Here is a 19,510-nt window from a genome sequence, read left to right as displayed (position 1 = left end):
GGACTGGGACTCCTCTCAGCTTGAGCCGCAGGAACAAGGGCAATCAGAAACCTGTGGCTGAGACAGTGAACATCTGCTGCCAGATCCACATTTCCCCATCTTCCCAGGTTAACAGCCAGCCCTGACAGAGACAGGATACCAGGCTCTGCTCAGACTTTCACATCACAATACACTTCTCAGCACAGGAAAGACATGGAGCTGCTGGAGCCAGGCCAGAGGAGGCCCCGGAGATGCTGCAAGGGCTGGAGCCCCTCTGCTCTGGAGCCAGGCTGGCAGAGCTGGGGCTGCTCACCTGCAGAGGAGAAGGCTCCAGGCAGAGCTCAGAGCCCCTGGCAGGGCCTGAAGGGGCTCCAGGAGAGCTGCAGAGGGACTGGGGACAAGGCCTGCAGGGACAGCACCCAGGGAATGGCTCCCAGTGCCAGAGGGCAGGGCTGGATGGGATCTTGGGAATTAGGAATTGTTCCCTGTGAGGGTGGGCAGGCCCTGGCACAGGGTGCCCAGAGCAGCTGGGGCTGCCCCTGGATCCCTGGCAGTGCCCAAGGCCAGGCTGGACAGGGCTTGGAGCAGCCTGGGACAGTGGAAGGTGTCCCTGCCTGTGGCACAGGGTGGAATGAAATTGTCTCCAAGGTCCCTCCCAACTCCAGCTGTTCTGGCATTCTGTGATTCCACAGCTGTCTGCCCCTGGGTCAATGATGCTGCCAGTTAACACCACCAAGTTTCTACACAGGGAAGAGACAGTGAAGAACTTCGCGCAGCCTGGACTATCTCACCTTCTGCACTGGTATTAAAAAAAAAACAGATTTATGATAAACAGATCTTTAAAAAAAGGAAATAATTTATTATCTTCCTTTTTCTAGACAGTGTCAGATTGTCCATAAATTGCCCTTGGCAATTTTTTACCAACACAAAAGATATCTGGAGACAACTGTGCTGTAAGGGAATGATTCCTTTCTGAGAGAGAGAGCAGGAGATGAGAAGAAGTGGACATAAGAACTATAGATTCCAGACACTTTCTGACAACAGATGCTCCACACATTGATCTAACCTTGAATAACACTGACCCATCTTGAGATACTTTCACCTTGATGGGGCAGGAAGGCAAGCGAATAGCAGGAGGAAAAGACAGCATCCAACTCGTTCACCAGCACAAAACAACTAGCTGGAAATCCATCACTGAGGGCCTGGTGAGACATGTAGTTTGCTGCTGTGTTCCTATATGGAGGCCATGGAAGCAGTAGGAGATAGGAAAATTATACCTTTGCAGTACTATACTACTGCTACTAATTTTAAAAACAAACAAAAAAACCCCCAAAGGCAGCAAACCCACACACATGAAAAACATCTCTGCCTTCTCAGTATAGCTTATTTCCACCCTCTCTCCTCAGAAAAAAAAAAAAAAAAATTAGAATCTATTTTTGCATACATCACCTACATAGAACGAGGTTGTATACTCAAATGGATCATTTAGGCCAGCAGTTTGAAGCTTGCAGGTGCCTGAATACAGAACTGCACATCAGACAGAAGTGTCCTGATCATTTTCAGCATACTCCTGTCATTCTCCCTAAATGCCTTCTGGGCTACTTCTGAAGTACCTGGAAGTGCAGAAAGAACAGCTTCTCTGAACTTCTTCTTGAACTCTAAGAACATAGCAAGTTTGAGCTTTCTAAACTTGGTGAGTAAAAGTCTACCAACTTCACAGGCAGCTTATCCCCATGTGGTCAGAGTGACAGCCAGTAACTTTGGGAATCAATTCAGAGAGCTCACAACAAATAAGCAAGAAACAAGACAGAGACCAAAGCTTCAAGAGAGAAAGTAGGCTGGTACAACAGCTGAAAGAGATGGATTCTGAAAGTAAAATGGCATGTCTCAGGTCAAGACAAGGAGGGCTTTTTCCAGAAGAAAAAAAAAGTGCTAGAACATGCAAGAAACAGAAAGAAAGTAGTGCTTGAATTCAGAGCACATTTCCCTTTAAGTTCATGTCAGCACCAAACACTGCTCAGCAAACACAGATAAGTAAGCTGCTACACACAACATTCACATTTCCGTTCAGACTGCGCTTACGGCTGCTGCTGTTTCCACAGACTCGGTACCGCACAAGACTCCCTGAGGAGTTCATCTGGTCCCACAGAACCACCCACAGCAGGGCTATAAACTCACTGCACAACACGTTTAACAATCACACCAGCTTAAGATGTTCCTGTTCATATTCCAGGCAGGCCTGGAAAGAGCCTACTGCAACCACAGCTGTAACTCCTGACCGCTGAACACCTTGAATCATGGAAACCACAGGAGCACTGGGATCATTATATACACAGTTACTCTGCTTCAGAACAAAACACAGGACACTCACAGTAACATCTCATGCAGCACAGACTTACAGGCTCAGGACTTTTGATTTTATTATTCATCACACACATAGACATAACCCAGGACTCAACAGGAATCTAAGAAATCCCATAAACTCTACAGGTTTGATAAAGACTATGGAACATGTGCATCGTCCTAGTTGTAATGTAACAAGTCACAGAACGGTTCACACAGCTCCAGAAAAAAAAAGTGGTTAAAACAGGAGTACAGGGAAACAACAACTCGCAAAGAGGTGAGAGCCGAGCAACATGAGCAGTCAACACCCACCATCAGGGAGTAAAATGAACAAAACTAAAAAGACCTCAAAAAGTTATCAAATGTAACAACAGGCGTTAACAAAAGGAATTAATCCCAACCCTTCCCAACTCTTTCCTCTTTTGTTTTCCCCAGATGCCTCATTAAGTGATCACAGGATCCCCGGGCAAGTCCTCAAGAAACAAACCGTGCTTCATTTCCCAGCAAGTCTCGGGTACAACTCCGCGCCCAGCAAACGCTCCCGCACTCCCAGTAGAACCCGGCAGAAGCACTCGCCTCCCCACGGCTGTCCCACGCCAGCCCTCACTCGTACTGCCGCGAAAGTGCCCCACGACGGTCCTGCCTCTTCCAGCCGCTAAAACTGAGCAAACGCTCTGCACTGAATTGCTCCCACGAGCACAAACAGCAGCGGCTGCTGCTTTAGCCCCGATTCCTGCGGCCCCAAGCACTCGCCACACCAGCACCGGAGCCGCTGCCAGCACTGATGCCAACCGGCACTGACCGCGCTGGCATGGACCCTCGGGTACCGCCAGTCAACAAGGACGTGCCGGTCCTAACCAACGTGGGAGATTTAAAAGCTGTGCCCGCACAGACACGGGAAAAATAAACATGAAAGATGAGGCCATTAACCGGACGGAGAAAGGCCCTGAAACGCGGCGCGGACCCGCCGCGCATCACAGCACCGCGACCCACGGCCTTCCCGCCGCAAGCGCGGCGGCTCCGGGACCCGCTCCCCGCCCGTGCCCCATCCGGCCCCCGCGGGCCGCGCAGGCCGCGACCCCGCCGCCCGCCCGCCGCCCCGGGCCCGCGCTGCCCTGCGGCCCCTCCCCCCACAGGCCGGGCTACCCTGCCAGGCCCAGGCCTCGGCCCGGCCACCCGGTCCCCGCCGCCCGCTCCTTCCCGCGCCGGCCCCGCGGGTGCCGCCGGGGCTGTTCAGGAGGGCGCCGCGGCCCCGCGCGCGGCCTCACCTGCGGCGGCGGCGGCCGGGCCCGGGCAGCGGAAGGCGATCGGTCCGCAGCGCACAACGAGCCGCTCCAGCGCCACGGCCCCGCCCCCGCACCGCCCGCCGACACCCATTGGCTGCCGCGCGCACGTGCCCCGCGCGCCATTGGCTCCTCCGCCCGTCCGTCAAGTGCTGGCTGGGGGCGGAGCCCGCCGCGCACCGGGGGGGAGGGGAGCGGGGCCGGGGCCCTGCAGCGGGAGCTGTGTGAGCGCCCCGGGCGGCCCGGCCGCGGGTGCACTGCTCTGAGGAAAGGAGCCCGGAGGAGAACGTGCCTCCGGTGGCCGGCCGGGCTCTTGGAGCAGGAGAAACGCGAGTGGTGCCCTGTGCCAGGGAGCCAGGCTCGGGTGGAAGATGGAGCACGGCAGCCCTGGGCCCACCGGTAGCCGAGCCTCTCCTGGGCTGAGGGCCGGTGTCAGCGGAGCCCGGGCACAGGGAATCTCCACGGGCACAGCCCACGGGAATGCTGGTGACTGGTTAGGAGATTAAATGCTTTCTGTGTAAATGAGATGCAAATGATGATCTGTCAGAGAAACTGGTGGCCAGCACATCACTGTGCTCTGAGAAATTCTGCAGCAGCCTGAAGGACCAGCTGCCCAAGAGTTTTCACTCTTCCTTTTTCACTTTTCGTAGCCAAGGGCATCCCTTTGTATCTGCACCCATTTTCCCTGCACAGGAGACATCTGTGAGAGTAAAATTCCACTATTCTGCAGAAAAATAAGTCTTTTTGTCATTGCCAACAGTACTCTACAATAATACCCTGGTACAAAGCAGCATGCTTAGTGTGTGACATGTAAGCTTCAGGTCTGTAAATCCTGCGTTAAGGTGCTCAACTTTGGGGAAGAAAAATCGGAATGCTTCTGCATTACAATACATGATGTTCCTTTTCATTCACAGACAATTCATCATTTGAGTTTTACTTAGTTGAGTGACATACCTGAAAATCAAATTTCTCCTTCTCTAGCTTCTTTCTTGAGTCTAGAAGAGTGAGATCTCACCTGAAGGATGGGAATTGCAGCAAGACAAGAGTTTGTGTTCTTTGGTATTTCTATGCACACATGTGGAAATACTCTGTCTACTGGAATACGTGGCACATTACTCAATGGAAATACAAATATCTTTCTCTGCCTATCCTGATGTGGCTTCTAGCAAGACCTTGTCTGGTAAATTTCCAGCATGGTTGCACTGATGTTTTCTGGTTCAACTACCCAGAAACCCTTTCAAGTGGCCCTGCTACATTGGGCCATGTCCTGATCTTCCACATGTGACAGCCAGGGACAGCCCAGCCTCTGCCATATGCAATGGGCAGAGTGTGACAGAGATCCTAATCTTCAGCTCCATGAAAAGCCTGCTGAGGATGTTAGATTAAGAGCGATGTTAAAAACATTGCCATTTTCTTTTCCTCTCTACAATAGCTCTCAGTGCCAGATGGGGAATCCTCACATGAAAATTCCAAGCCTGACAGGTTTGGAAATATCCTTCAAGGCCTCATAAAACATTAAAGACATTTGTGCATCTGTTATTTGCTCATCCTGCCAGACCCAAAATCACAATATTGTCATTCACATCAGTGGCAGCTTTCTTTTACTGTAAATTTGATGTTTTCCTCATATCATCCAGGTTTTAATTAACAATCCCATTCTTGGACATGAGGTGGGTCTCAGATCTTCAAAAATTGAGGCCATGAGTACAACACTGCACAGAGCGTTGATGCCTTTATCTTTTGACAGTGTATTTGCAATCTCATATTTTCATCTATCACTATAAACACTTATTTAAGATGTGCTGGCAATTAAAAGGTGTCCTTTGAAATAGTGTGTGAGTTTTTAAAGGAACTATCTCCTTTTTAAAAAAGCTATTATGCTTTTTGCTATACATTAATGGTCTGTTATAGTGTTTCAGTTCAATATGAAAAGATCAGCCTGAAGGGTTCATGATAATGTGGAACTTTAGCAAGGTAAAGCCAAGTGTCGTGTCTGAAATCCTCTCAAGATAATGCAACATGAACACCACAAGTTTTTTTGGTCAAGTCGTGTCTTGGGATATCTTGAAACATGAAAAAAAGCTCAGTGAAAACAGGGCAACCCAGGAAGCCCTTGGTGAACGTGGTTCTGACACAGGAGGGAAATGTGCAGCGGGAATTGACAGATGAAAGCAGCAGCATAAGGACAAATCGCTGTACCTGGCTGTGAATAAACACAGAATCATAAAATCACAATGTCCTGGATTGGAAGGGACCCCCGGGGATCATTGATCCCAGCCCCTGTCCCTGCACAGGCACCCCAACAACCCCAGCCTGAGCCCCCCTGGCAGCGCTGTCCAAACGCTCCTGGAGCTCTGGCAGCCTTGGGGCCGGGAGCATTCCCTGGGGAGCCTGGGCAGTGCCCAGCAGCCTCGGGGGGAAGAACCTTTCCCTGAGCTCCATGGCAAGCCCTGGCACAGCTGCAGCCCTCGCTGGCCTCCTGTCCCTGTCCCAGAGCAGAGCTCAGCCCCTGGCCCTGTGCCTGCCCTGGGGAGGAGCTGCAGCCCCGAGGAGCCTCCCCTCAGTCTCCTGTGCTCCAGCTGAACGAGCCGAGTGCCCTCAGCTGGGGACTCCGGGTTACAGAAGGCGGGACGGATGGATAAAGGATGGATGGATGGATGGATGGATGGATAAAGGATGGATGACTTCCTAATGGCGCAGACGCCACACGGAGAACAGCAGGGAGGCTCCAGAAGCCGCCCTATCTCGGGTGCACTCTCCCGGTTACAGCCGTGAGCGGCAGCCCCCGTACACACTCGTAGTGCACAGTGCCGGCTCCGCAGCCGCTTGCGCCCCAGGCTCCGGCGGCTGTGAGCGCTGCGAAGCCCCGGAGAGCAGCACTGTTACCCCGGTAGTGCCGTTCGGCCGCCGCCGAGCGACACAGCCCGCTGCCCCGGCGCGGCTCTGAAATGGCGGCCGGCGGAGGGGGCGGGGTCTGCTGTGGCCCCGCCTCGCTGCCGCCGAGCCCTCAGGAGTGAAATGGCGGCACCGGCTGGCCCGGCCGTGGAATTTATTGGGCATTTTTCGTCTGGCCCCTCACAGGCTGCTGACTCCAAGGCACAGGGGTACTGCGGATGCTGGAGCGTCCTGGGCAGCCGGCACTGCCCTGATCTCCTGCGCTTATTCAGTATGAGACAGCTGAGGATGTTCATCCTGGGGAAGAGAAGGGGAGAGACCTCAGAGTCCCTTCCAGTGCCTAAGGGGGCTCCAAGAGAGCTGGAGAAGGATTTTGGACAAGCGCATGGTGTGCCAGGACAAGACAGAATGGCTTCCCACTGCCAGAGGGCAGGGCTGGATGGGATATTGGGCAGGAATTGTTCCCTGGAGGGTGGGGAGACCCTGGCACAGGGTGCCCAGAGCAGCTGTGGATCCAGCAGCCCCTGGATCCCTGGCAGTGTTCCAGGCCAGGTTGGACACTGGGGCCTGGATCACCCTGAGATAGTGGAAGGTGTCCCTGCCCATGGCAGGGAGTGGAATGTAATGGATCTAAGGTCCCTTCCAGCCCAAACCATTTTTTGATTCTGTGATTCCCCCTGAAAATGTGCCCTGGCACCTTCAACCATTCCTCCTTGGCTCCTCTGTGTCTGGATTTCTTTCCCTTTTTCAGGGTTTTGCATGTTGTTCTCTGATTTCTCACCTCTATGAGATCACCTTCACTCTCCTGTGTCTTCCTCTCCACAGGCTTTCAGCCCCTGTTCTCCATTATTCTCTGGTTCATGCCTGCCTCAACACATGCCCCAGCTCTGTTCCAAGACTTTGCTTATCAAACCTTTCTGATCCCTCATCTTTGGGTTTCTGATCCCTCATCTTTGGGTTTGTGGCTCCATCACCCAGACTTGATGGCTCCTGTATTGCTCCACTAACAGCATCCTTCTGGATAACTCTTGTCTTTCTATGGTGTTTCCTTGTGCTTTCCTCAGTCTTCCTGCTGTCCTGTTCCTTGATGCTTTTGTCTTTGTTCCAAATGTAATTTCCTCCCCTGAGGAGGAATAACATCCATGGTCTGGAGCAGTTTGCCATCTTTGGAATTCCCTTCTGGCCATTTGCAGAAGGATGGACTCACCCTTGCTGCTTCACTCCCATGGGAGTCACCTTCCCTGAGGTTACCTGTTACTGCTGTTCTTGTTCTGCCTCTGCTGTCATTTCACTTGTGAGGTGAATTATGTCACCTGGAGCATGTTTGTCATAGTTGTGCTGCAGAAAGATCACCCCCATTTACATTCCCAGTGACTTGTAGAACTTTTTCTGGATTTCCTGTGGTCAGTGAAGAAAAGGCTGGGCATGGCTGTGTGAGCCCTGAAGCAGCACTGTCACCAGCAGCACAGTGGCTAGGAATGTGTTGGTTCAGGCTTCTCTGCACTGAGCTGCTCTAATTAAATGAGCCACACTTAATCATTTGCAGATAGATGTGGAAAAGTTTTAATTCAATTTAAATGTGCAGTTATTACAAGTTGTTATTGAAGCTGATTTTTCCCTCACTGTTTCTTTGGTTTCTCTTTTCCTTTATGTATTAATGACCTCTGTAAATACTCCCCTCATGATGTCTGTTGTGCAGCAGCCACCATCTATTAGCATAGATTCTGAAATAATGTCCTTTAAAATTTATCAGTAGGTAAAAGATGTAACAGAAAAACAACAAAATGTGAGGAAGCAAGCCAGAAGCTTTCCTGGTTGCCAGGAGTCATCTTTATTTCAAGCTCACAGTTTATGAAGCTTGTGGTTGTGTGTGGTTTTATTCTGGTTGTGAATGAATTTGTAGCATAGTTGTATCTGTCCAGCGAGCTGTTGGTGTGAAAAACACTTTGTCAGACTGTGAGTTAGACAATATTAATTACATTTATCATAATTTTCCAGTCCCCATTTTCCAGGAAGATATTAAGCAGAAGTAAAATGCACAGTAAACACACTGTTTAATTTACTTTTTTTTTGTTTCCCCAACAGCTTAGGGAAAGCACCTGGTTTTTTGGTACTTTTGAATGTTTGACAAAACCTACCAATCACTAAGGCACTATGTGTGATAGTATGAACTAGCAGTGGGGACTTTTGGAGAGCCTGATGTGTGCTTTAATAATGTTACTGGAGAGTGCTTTATTAATCTTGAGATCAAGCATTCCAAGCACAAACCCAGAGAATGGATCAGGAGCAGCCCTGGGGGGAAGGGCTTGGGGTGTTGGTGGGTGAGAGGCTCAGCCTGCCCCGGCCATGGGCACTGACCCAGAAACCCCCCCTGTGCTGGGCTGAGCCCCCAGCGTGGGCAGCAGGGGAGGGGGGATTCTGCCCCTGTGCCCCTGTGCTCAGGTGAGAGCCCACCTGCAGAGCTGCCCCAGCCCTGGGGAACAGCAGCAGGAGGATGTTGTGCTGGTCAGTGTGTGGCTGTGCTGGCTGCTGTGTCACATGTGTGTGGCTGTCCAGTAGTACTGCTGATGGGTGGGATATTTTGGTCCTGTTTCCAACAATATGGTTTGTGTTTACATGCTGAACACTTTTCTGAATAGCTGGGGTGTCTTAAGGATGTCTGCTCACATGACCCACATTAGCTGTGGCCCTCAAAGGGGTTAACTCAGAGATTCCAGTCATTCAGTCAGGAGCTTGCTAGGTGTTACAGCAGTCAGGAGACCATGTCCTCAGCACCTGTGCAGGTGCTTCCCCAGCAGGGACCTGGACTGGCCTGAGCTGTGGCATGGCTTCAGGGATGAATCACTGACCTCTCTGTGCAGGCTGGACCCCACCACCTTTCAGAGCGGCTGTGGTGGGCAGCAGGTCAGAGCCCACCAAGGTGGGCATGACCTGACCTGGCCATCAGTCAGATCTGACTAGGCTATGGTGGAGCCCTGCCAGGCTGTCAGTGGGGTCAGCCCTCCTTGGAGCAGTAGGTCTGCAGCTGAGGACTCTTGCTGTGGGTTGGGATGCCCAAGGGGATTCCTGGAGGCTGAGAGCCCTTGCCTCAGTCTGTGATGGATTCTGTATCTGGAATAAGTGTTCTAAAATCTTCAGAGTTCTCAAGTCAGTTGGGCAGCACCACCTCTGTCTGACATAATGAATTTGTATTCAAAGGCTGGCTAAGCCTTAATTGATTTATCTGCTTTAAATGGCCTACAAAATAAATATCATTTGAATTTATTATTTCATAGCATTGTAGATTCATAGAACCTCCTGAGTAGGAAGGGAGCAAATGGATCATCAAGTCCAACTCCTGGCCCTGCAGAGGACTCCTCAACAATCTCCCCCTGGAGATTGCTGTCCAAATACTCCTGGAGCTCTGGCAGCCGAGGGCCTGTTACCATTCCCTGGAGAGCCTGTTCGGTGCCTGACTACCCGCTGGGGGAAGAACCTTTCCCTAATATCCGGTCTAAACCTCAGCTGGCAAAATTTTATAAGATTTCATGACAGAAGCCAAGCACAATCTCTCAAAAATCCCTCACAAGAATAGCTTGGAGATGCTGCAAAGCTGGAGCTCCTGGGGAAAATTCATCCCCAGTTGAAGCTGAGGCATGTCAGCCACCATGGTCACGTGTGAGCACTCAGCTGTGGCCCAGACTGATTCCAAATGGCCCCAGGCTCCTCCAGCATGGCGTCAGATGGTGTCACATCCCAGTGTTGGTGCTGACAGGCCCTTCCCATCCTTCCTCTGCAGCTTGCTGAGCTGGCTGTGATGTGGGTAACTGTAACCTGTCTTCTGTGACAATTCTATGATAATTAATTGTCCTCTACTGTTGGTCTGCTGGGTCCCAACATGAGCTCTCGTGTTTCAGTCAGAGTTCAGCAGTGGATGTGTGTGTTGCTGCTGCTGCCTGGAGGACTGGTGTGGGAAAAGGTGCAATGGAGTTTGAACCAGGTGAGCACTGGGCTGCTGAAGAAAGTCAGACATCTCCTGTGACATCACAATGCCTCAGGATCTTCCTGAGAGCAATAAAGAATAACTTTTCCCTACTATCTATCTATCTATCTATCTATCTATCTATCTATCTATCTATCTATCTATCTATCTACTATTCCCTACTAATCTATAATCTACTTTATAGATTAAGATCATGCATTTGATGTTTATATCTTTGCTACTTACCTAGCTATTAGATAAAGGCATAAAACAGCTTTTAATAACAGAGCTGTGTAAAAAGGGGGAGGAAAAGCCAATGTGACTAAACACTTTCTCTTTATAAATGTGACAAGATCTTCACCTCGGCATTGCTTTATTTTTTTAAGGTGTTATCCTGCTTATTAGAGGTTACCTGTACTTCAAAGTTTGGTTTATTTGAAGAGCTAAATTTGGTAATAAACTGAAGCCAAGGCCACATTGTAGACCCAGATTTCTTTTCAAATGACAGAATCCTGTATCTGGGGAGGATGGAAAGCTGTCAGGGTTTTAAGACTTACAGCACAGTGCTTTTTGAGTTTATGGGTTTTTGGGTGTACAAATTCTTCTGTTTTGAAGTCTCTTAACAAAGCATGATGATTCTTGTTTCTGTCTTCAAGGTTCTTCTCATTAATGGAAACTAATGCTTGCAATTATTGCAGTAATACCAGTATGAAATTTTAAAATGTTTTGTTTTAAATGTAACTTTTGGCTAGTGACCGAATTTCATTAATTTCTGAAGCTGGAAGAAGTAACTTTTGCCGTAACTTCACCTTTGCAGTTAAATAACTAAGCATGGAAACAAATGGCACTACAAAATATTTGTAAAATCTTTGCAAATGTTGACTTTTTAAAAATAAAAGCTCTATTATTTGAATGTTGATGTGAACCATGGCCTCAGAATAGAATATGCACGAGAGATGGAGGTACAGCAAGAGGAGGAATGCTCTGATAGTTTTCTGTCTTTCTCGGTAAGGAGAGAACATGTGATAAAGGCTTTTAGAGCACATTCTTGAATCAGTTTTCCTCATGTAAATTAACAGCATCATTTTAAGGATCTTGTTCTGTTGGCTGTTACAACGAATGGACCTTAATGCTTTTCCTTCCTTCAGTTTTGAGTTTCTACATGAGCTTCCCCACTGCCATGACCCAGCTGATCTGCATGGTTGAGGGATCCGTGGGTTTCGGGCTGTAAATCCCCCCGGCTAGTTTGGGATTTAGGCCAGCACGGATCCTACATGGACGAAGCAAAGGACGAGAGGCGCTCTTTCTCCACGTGGTGCTGATGTCCTGTTTTATTAGCTGGCAAGGGACACCTGCATCGGAGATCATCCAGGTGAAAAAAGAGACCGAATTCCAATCCCAAGGGACATTTATACCCGCGGAATGGGAGGCGGGGACGGAAGGCCGCAGTCAACGGGACACCAGTGAGGAGGGGCGAAGGGAGGAGCTACAAGGGACAGATCACCTTACCGAGGGAACAACCACCTGAGGGAAAGGGGAACCGCCCATGCAACACAACACCCAGTGCAGCGTCCAAATAACTAGCTAGTGCATCACAACACATGGTATGGTTTTATTTTAAATCTAGCAGAAACTAGAGCTGATGAATGCAGAAGCAGGGTTCTAAGTTAATGACTCAGGGACACATGAAAAGATCATTTATTTGTTTTCTAAATCAGCTCTGCCATAAAATTTCCAAGGTAGCAACTGCAGGGTTATATTTTCTTTCAGCATAGCTGTGGTAACTCCTGGGGTCTGAGCTGATGCCAGATTGTCCACATAGACAAAGGAGCAGCTTCTTTTTCCAATTGTGGTGGGGTGATTTTGTAATGATACTTTATTCCCCAATGGTCTGCTTTCTGCCCCAAAACGGCTGCTGTATTTCCGAGGCGGAGCCGGGCAGGGGCGCGGAGCTGCGCGGGTCGGTTCAAACCCTCTCTCCCCGGGTGCTTGGGCCGCGGCGTGACCGGGACACCACATTGTTTGTGTGCTGGATTAGCTGTTTGCCAGCTTGAAACAAGAAGGGCTTTTCCCCCGTTCCCCTAGCCTGGAGGCTGTACCGGGAATCCTCTTGGCAGTTTTTGTTTGTTTTCTTTGAACTGTTTCAATTTTGGGGTTTTTTTTCGGCCTGTCCAGGGAGCTGGGCCGCCTCGAACCGATCTCGGAGATGCTGAACCAAGACAAGAGAGGACCCTAAAAACCACGAGTTATTCTTGCTGTGAGGAAGAGTCCAGTGCCAGAAAGGGTCCCGTCTGTTCCTCCCGAGTGGCTGTGTACGCTCCCGTTCCTCCCATTCCCTGAGACAAAGGCCGGCCTCTGCTGCGGGATGGGGTTAAGGCTTTGAAACGTCCATATCTGGCATTTGTACAATCCTTTTCTGTGCCTTGTGGACACCTTCTTGGGGTTTTTTCTTCGTTAATAAACAGTTTGGGTTTTTTTTTCACTTTCACCCACTGGTTTTCATTTCTCATTAGCAAAAAGGATTACTGGCACCCTTCTCTTTAGAGGAAACACTCATTTCAGAGCGTTTTCTCCTCAATTTGTCTCCAAACCGAGACAGTAACTGAAACAATACCTACAAAAATCCAGCGTTTACTTGTTATTTTGTAGCATACTAAGATTACAGAGCTGGGCTGGTCATGCTGGGCAAGAAGTATTTTTGCAATTAAAAATCCTTAATTGCTAGGAATTCAAGAGCTATTTGTTTATTTGCTTGGAGTTTTCTGTCTGATTTGTGCTACTTTATCTCAGTTTACCCATGTCTAATTTGTTGTGGCCTCGGTGTTATATCATGGATTGAGCTGCATTAGTCAGTCTGTCTTTACAAACTGCCTGGCTGCAGGGTGATGCTAAACTGGTATATTGCTACATTCTCTGCCTGGAAGCTGGGTCTGTTAAATACAACTTTTTTGACTTGTTGGCTTTTTTGTTTTTGTTTTTTTTTAAGCACTCAGCCATGCACAGTTTAAGTCTAATTCATCTGTGGAGTGAGCTCTACCAGAGAGCAAGCTCCCGTGTAAGCATCTGTGGCTGCTGGCCCAGATGAGCTGTCCCTTCTGGCCCTGTCCAGTCCAGGTCACTGGGCCAGGCTGTGGTCCTGCCTGGCAGCAGAGGAGTTTACTCCCCAGCCTGTCCTAACAGCAAACATTCAGGAAGGGAACATGGATTAAAACCTGGGGCAGTTTTAGTTGGCAACCAGTATTGATGGTATTTGCTTATCACAGAATCATCAGCCCTTTGAAATGCCTTCAGAACCATCAAGTCTAACCTTCATGCCCACTAAACCATATCCCCAAGGGCCATGTCAACTCATTTTTTTTTAACACTTCCAGGGTTGGTGTCTCCACCACTGCCCTGGGCAGCCTGTTCTAACCCTTCACCACTCTTCCAGGGAAGAAATTCTTCATGATCTCCAGCCTAAACCTTCCCTGACACAGCTTGAGGCTGTTTGCTCTTGTCCTATCATTTGTTCCTGGTAGCAGATCCTGACCACCCCCCCAACCCCTCCGGCTGTCCCCTCCTGTCAGGGAGTTGTGCAGATCCAGAAGGTCCCCCCTGAGCCTCTTTTTCTCCAGGCTGAACCTCCCCAGCTCCCTCAGCTGGGTGCTCCAGACCCTTCTCCAGCTCCATTCTCATGTCTGGACATGCTCCAGCCCCTCAGTGTTTCTTGTATGCCAATTACACAGTCAATGCAGTAAAGATTAAGATCCTCTATAATTTGTGTGGTAAATGTTTAATTGAAAAGACTTAGCTGTCACTAAGTGTTCTCCATGCCTTTACAGTTCATCCTGGCATTCCAATGTGGATTTTGGATGATGGGATAGTAAAAATAAAACCCCATTTTGGAACTTCCTTTACTACACCACAATTCAATGCAGTTTGGATTTTACTGCTGCATATTTCTCTTTGTGTAACTCTGGAAGTAACAGTGTGTTGTGATGCACTAGCTAGTTATTTGGATGCTGCACTGGGTGTTGTGTTACATGAATGTTTCCCCCTTTCCCTCAGGTGGTTGTTCCCTCGGTAAGGTGATCTGTCCCTTGTAGCCTCTCCCTTCGCCCCTCCTCACTGGTGTCCCGTTGACTGCGGCCTTCCGTCCCCGCCTCCCATTCCGCGGGTATAAATGTCCCTTGGAATTGGAATTCGGCCTCTTTTTTCACCTGGATGACCTCCGATGCAGGTGTCCCTTGCCAGCTAATAAAACAGGACATCAGCACCACGTGGAGAAAGAGCGCTTCTCGTCCTTTGCTTCGTCCATGTAGGATCCGTGCTGGCCTAAATCCCAAACTAGCCGGGGGGATTTACAGCCCGAAACCCACGGGTTCCTTCAACAGTGCACCAGGATTAATAAATCTCAGCTTTTGGTCCAGGTTATTCCAAGTAAATCCCTGGGACTCCTGACAGGAATGCTTCACCAGCAGCACTGCATCCTTGGGCAGGGGCTTTGTGGCCCTGCCCATGGACATCATGGTTGTGTTTCTGAGCTTTCATCAACTACATTTATTTCCTGGATTAGAGTCAGAATTTTTGATCATTTTAGGAGAAATTGGTTCCTGTCACCTGTGGCTGCCTGATAGAGCAGATAAAACAGACCTGTCCAATATAAGTACTCAGGCAGCTTCAAGAAGGAAGGGATGTGGCTTGTGGGCAGTAAGGGCTCTGGGTGAATTAAATTAGAAATTTCCTGGTGTGGCACAGTGTCAGGTTATGAAGATTATGCAGGATTTTATTGCTTGTAGTAGAGGTGTCAGTTTTGGAATGTGTTGAACTAACCCTTGTGATTATCCACAGAAACGATTGCCATATCCCACAGGGTTCCTTCCTTGTGGCCACCAGAATTTTACTGCTGGCATGTTTGCTCCTCAGCTGTGCACATATTTAGTTTTGAGATATTAGGTTTAATTTGCAGGCCTGTTCCTCAAGGGGAGCCTTTCTGGAGCTGTAAGATGAGCGTGTACAACACAGAAATCCAGACTAAAATCCTGTAATCTCTGCAGTTCTGTTTTTGTGGAGGTTTATTGGAATTGTTTTATTGTTCCTTGCTGCCACCAGAGAGCAAAGTGCAGCGGGCATCAGCATTTCTGAGGGACTTTTGTCTCTGCAGAATATTTTGTTCTCATTCTTTGAAGATAATGAAGTGAGTAATTGTCTTTACATCTCATGTGATTTTTTACAGACATACATTGCTAATGCTTTCCAAGGAAAAAAAAAACAGACCTTTTGTTCAGACTTGTGGCTTTGAGCTAGTGGGCTGGTTAGGAGTTTGCTTAACTAGGGAGTTGCTTTGATTTGCTCTTGTAATCTATGTACTGAGAGCACTTCAGCAGGCAATGGAGCTCATAGAAAGTTTTTGATCAGTTTCATAGGAATATCTCTGCTTTGGCATCCAGGATGAATAAATTCATGAGCAGCTTTTAGTCTGTAAGGATCCATCAATGTTTTGTTCTCTTTCTGAAAGCATGAGGCTTGCCAGCACTGGGTACAGGTCAGGAGCCCTGATAAAGGAGTAGATTTTTTTCTTCAAGATTTGACATCTTGAAGAAAAAAATGTCAGTTTGTGAAGCTTTGGGAGAATAGAATACTGTCTAGGCTGACCATCAGTATACATGGCACTGTAACATCTCCAACCCACTCTGTCATTAGCATTTCCTAGAATCACAGAATTGTTTAGGTTGAAAAAGACTTTTAAGATCATCAAGTCTGTGTCCCTAAGTACCACATTCATGTTTTTCAGACATTTCCAGGGATGGTGACTCCACCAATGCATTGGGCAGGCTGCGTCAGGGCTTGATAACCCTTTCCAGGCAGAATTTCCCCCTAATATCCAACATGAACCTCCCCTGGAAGCAGTTGAAGCGGTTTCTCTCCACCTGTCCCTTGTTTCCTGGGAGCACAGCCTGACCCCCACCTGGCTGCACCCTCCTGTCAGGGAGATGTGGAGACCCACAAGGTGCTCCCTGAGCCTCCTTTTCCCCAGGCTAGTTTCTGCAGGCTATCTCGGGATATCTACTAATGACCTACTTCATCTTTTGCCATGAAGATCACAAAGTGGAGTTATAACAAGAAGCAAAATAAAAGGAAAATACAGGTTAGATATTTGTCTTAAGCCAAAGGATTTACTTCTAAGGGCAAGTACCAAATTACTGCCAAGTGTAGGATGGGATGTTTGGAGGAGGAAGGAGTCCTGTGAGCTGTCAAGGAGCTCCAGTCAAAGGCAGAGATACTTGTGCTGTAACAGAAAATGCTCATAATCTTTGTTGGATGCTCCATGGTCACAGGAGTAGTTCTGCAGAGGACAGGGGAAGAACAGGACCACTGTCCAGCCCCCATAATAAACATTTCCCAATGATAAGCCCTCCTTGCCCACTGAGGCAATTCTTTCCCCGGTCCATGTTTAATGCCACTGATAGCAGGTCTGTAGACCTCATGTGCCACCTTTTGTTATTCTCCAAATCAATGCTATTCTCCAAATCAAGATGGTCAGTAAGGGTTTTAAGCTAGGAAAGGTTGTTTGAAATGATGTCTGTGCCTGTAGTGTAGAGAAGGGTGAGAACCATGGGGCTACAAGATTACCTCCTGGAATAAACTGTGTGGTTCAGACAGGGAGAAATCCCTTCTAGGACTGAACACTTCAAATCCCATCGTTTTCATGGACCACTAAGAAAACAAAATTGTACCTATTTTGTTCTCAGAATACATGTATCACTTACAGCTCTGTAATGGTATGATATTAATTGAATCTTAATTTCTTGGCTGTAAGAGGCACTGGCATCCAGCACACAATTGCCTCTATGCATTAATGTCTGTTGGAACCACTGTGGAATTTGGAATGAATTGGTTTGAGATTAAGATATTTGGGCTGTTTCTGGTGGGTTTTATGTTGAATTCTCCCTCTTGTGTGAGGAGCTATTTCAGCCAGATTATAGGAAGTAATGCTGGTGACACAGTGTGGCATGAGTCACACAGTGTGTTTTAAACTTCACAGTGAGCTCTGGGTCAGTATATTCATTATCTGAAAAATAGATGAGCAGGGAGGTGACATAATCCACAGTTCTGTAGGACAGATGTGAGGAGTTACAGGAAGCCATCATGCATGACTGAATAGTTAACATACAGAGGTAAAGCCTGGGGGAAACTCTCCTGGCTTTTCCACAAGATGAGAAACTATGCTGGCCATCACCACTCAAGAGCAAAATATTGGAGTTTATGATGTTGCAGAGCATTAGCTTATAAAATGTCAGACATTAAGAACAAAAATAGAGGACAGAGAACATTATGCTACTATTTTGTGTAATTATAGTGATTCACCTGCACTCAGGATACAGATGGCATGCAGTTCTGCTTCTCTTGTCTTTAAGACATTGCTTCACAGAAGGTGTTGCCAGGCCCTGGCATAGGCTGTCCAGGGCAGAGGTGGAGTCTCCATCCCTGGAAGTAGTCAAAAACTTTTTGGATGTGGCACCTGAGGACATGGGTTAGTGGTGAGCATGGTGGTGATGCTGGGTAGATGGTTGGACTTTATGGTCTTAGATGTCTTTTCCAGCCTTAACAATTCTGTGATTCTTGGAGAAGATATGTAGGAAGTGGGAAGGGGCTGGGGACAATAACAAAAAGCATTTTTGATAATCAAAAGCAGAGCAGAGCTGCCATTGCAAGAATAGCTGAGCAGGCTGGAACTCTTCAACCTGGAGAGATGATTTAAACCAAATACAGGATCTGAAGTGGCACAAAGCCACTGAATAGAAACTGATTGTTTGCTATCTTTTGCTGTACTGCACGAGCTTGGGTTGCCAGTGAGGCTGTGAGGAGATGGCTTCCACGCAGATGGAGGGGGCGAGGATCCTGGGAATAGGCACTGTATCTGTGGGATGCTCGAGGATGTTGCACCTACAGAAAGTTAAATGGGAAAAAAAGCGGGCTGAGCAAGTGCTCAGAGATGTTCTGAGCTTTACCAAAGAACAAATTATGACAGGCTTAGGTTATTCTGGCGGCTGACAGTTGAAGCAGAGGGACTTGCGAGGGAGGATTCTGTGCTGCCTCTTTCCTCAGCATTTGCTTGCAGGCACCATTGGAGATAGGATATCCTGCTGGACAGACCTGAATGTGTCTTGGTTTGAAAGACAGGTGTCTGCCAAGGACACACACGAGCCGCTCCCTCCTGAGGGATCCCTTCCCAGTGAGGTCGGGTGTTGGAAAGGTCCCAGGTCAACAGCTGCTCTTGAGAGCAGCAGCTCAGCCACAAGGAGAAAGCCGTGCAGGACAGAACTCCGCCATGGCAGCGGATTCTCCCCACGGCCACCGCCTGAGCGGCTCACCCGCGGTCCGGGAGCAAGAGAGGAGCTGAGCCCAGCCCCACAAGCCCAGCCAAAATCTCGCAGTGCCTCTGCCCTTCCCAGGAGAAAGCCCCCAGCTAAGGGGTGGTAATAAACTGCACCCTTGCCCCTCCTCCTCCTCCCAGCACATTTTTTGTCTCTGAAGTATCGCCACTAAGCATCAGGCAACAAATGGGAGAAAATTCCCTAACAGAAAGAAAAATAAAAGGAAAATTCCTAACCTCCAACAAGAAGTTTATTGCCAGGCAGTGCTTCTGTGACAGACTTCACACCGTCGCTTTATCGCCGCTGCATGATTTCCTGCTGCGTGTGGGCGCCGCTGCTGTTCCCTGACTCCCGTGCCAGCCAGCCGTGACTCCCTCTGGAGGCCGCGGAACGCAGCGGCCCCGCGAGGAACACTCGGGGCTCTGTGGCTCCTGGACCTGTGCGGACACACAGGTGTCGTGGGTGACGCTGATGTTTTCAGGCTGGTGGCCAACAGACAGTCAAGGTGCCAGGGTTTGCTTTGCCTTGGCACTGCCGCCTGTGCGAAGCTCTGGCTCCGTGACAGCGATCAGGGAACCTGAGCCATAGAACCACAGCATCTCGTCAGCTGGAAGGGACCCCCAGGGATCATTGATCCCAGCCCCTGTCCCTGCACAGGCACCCCAACAACCCCACCCTGAGCCCCCCTGGCA

At 48.9% G+C, this 19,510-nt stretch overlaps 1 protein-coding gene across 3 annotated transcripts in view; it reads right to left on the bottom strand.

Moving 5' to 3' along the window:
* Positions 1-3,689, bottom strand: part of ELAVL1 (ELAV like RNA binding protein 1) — a 45,611-nt gene extending 41,922 nt beyond the window's left edge. For all 3 annotated transcript variants that reach the window (XM_038163511.1, XM_038163512.1, XM_038163513.1), the window contains exon 1: positions 3,591-3,689. The gene's annotated coding sequence lies outside the window, so the exon portion shown is untranslated. The remainder of the gene's footprint in view (positions 1-3,590) is intronic.
* Between the last annotated feature and the right edge of the window lie 15,821 nt (positions 3,690-19,510).

Source organism: Motacilla alba, chromosome 28, assembly GCF_015832195.1.
Source record: "Motacilla alba alba isolate MOTALB_02 chromosome 28, Motacilla_alba_V1.0_pri, whole genome shotgun sequence".
Taxonomy (NCBI): Eukaryota; Metazoa; Chordata; class Aves; order Passeriformes; family Motacillidae; genus Motacilla; species Motacilla alba.
This window is presented reverse-complemented; position numbering and strand designations above follow the sequence as displayed.